Source organism: Dioscorea cayenensis, chromosome 18 (assembly GCF_009730915.1).
Source record: "Dioscorea cayenensis subsp. rotundata cultivar TDr96_F1 chromosome 18, TDr96_F1_v2_PseudoChromosome.rev07_lg8_w22 25.fasta, whole genome shotgun sequence".
NCBI classification, from domain to species: Eukaryota; Viridiplantae; Streptophyta; class Magnoliopsida; order Dioscoreales; family Dioscoreaceae; genus Dioscorea; species Dioscorea cayenensis.
In genome coordinates this window covers 8,307,364-8,308,488 of record NC_052488.1, presented here as the reverse complement: position 1 = coordinate 8,308,488, position 1,125 = coordinate 8,307,364, and the positions used below count along the sequence as shown (strand labels likewise).

General features: G+C 43.7%; 1 non-coding gene across 1 annotated transcript; it reads right to left on the bottom strand.

Annotated features, from left to right (window-relative positions):
• Positions 1–789: 789 nt before the first annotated feature.
• Positions 790–896, bottom strand: LOC120283163. Its single transcript, XR_005543163.1, has one exon. It is a non-coding gene; the product is annotated as a small nucleolar RNA R71 (small nucleolar RNA).
• Between the last annotated feature and the right edge of the window lie 229 nt (positions 897–1,125).

Below are 1,125 nucleotides of genomic sequence, written 5' to 3'. Positions count from 1 at the left end.
CTGTTGAGAATTGAATCATTATCATACTCATCATCATTGATCTTTTACATAGCTAAGAATCGAATTAAGTATTTTTATTCCCTACTCCCTGTGGATTCGATACCCGTTCACCCGGGATTATTACTTCGACAAACCCGTGCACTTGCGGGATGTACACAAGGGGACCCTGTCAAGTTTTTGGCGCCATTGCCGGGGAGCTAGGCGTTTAGAGATAGTTTGCACTTTGTTTTCTTAGCTATTTCACCACACATTCTATTTCACGTCTTCTTATTCTATCATCGTTCTGATTTTCTTTTTCTTTCTTTTTGGTGCAGCTCCAGGTTATGACCCGAAGGAATCCATCAATATTGATTGAAGGAGACCCTGAGCTTGAACGTACACTTCGAGAAATCTGAAAACATGGCAGAACAGAATGAGCAACAACGAACACTATCCGACTATGCCAGACCTTCAGTGTTGGGGACACAATCGAGTATTATGCGTCACCCGATTACAGCTCAGAACTTTGAGCTAAAGCCGACATTCATTAATATGCTGCAGCAGTCCGCACAATTCAACGGTTTTGCCGATGAGGATCCAAACAGTCACATAGAGAGCTTTCTCGAGGTGTGTGATATGCTGAAGATAAATGGGGTGACGGATGATGCCATCAAATTAAGAGCCTTCCCATTTTCCTTGAAGGGGAGAGCGAAGCAGTGGCTACACTCATTACCTAGAGCATCAATCACTACATGGGAGGAGATGGTAGAAACTTTTCTAGCTCGTTATTTTCCTCCCAGAAAATCAGCAAAGCTTAGGAATGAGATCTCGTCCTTTGTTCAGTTGGAATTGGAGTCTCTATTCGAGACATGGGAAAGGTTCAAGGAGCTCCTGAGAAAGTGTCCTTAACTGGGATTCCCGGAGTGGATGATTGTTCAAACCTTTTACAATGGTTTGAACCCGAGTACAAGGCAACTCTTGGATGCGGTAGCAGGAGGTACCTTAGGTAGAAAAACCCCCAATGAGGCTCGTCAATTAATTGAGGAAATGGGGTTAAATAGCTACCAATGGAATGCTAGGGAGAAGAAAAATGTGGCCGGTCTCCATGAAATTGATGTGGTAACCTCATTGGCGGCTCAAGTAGAG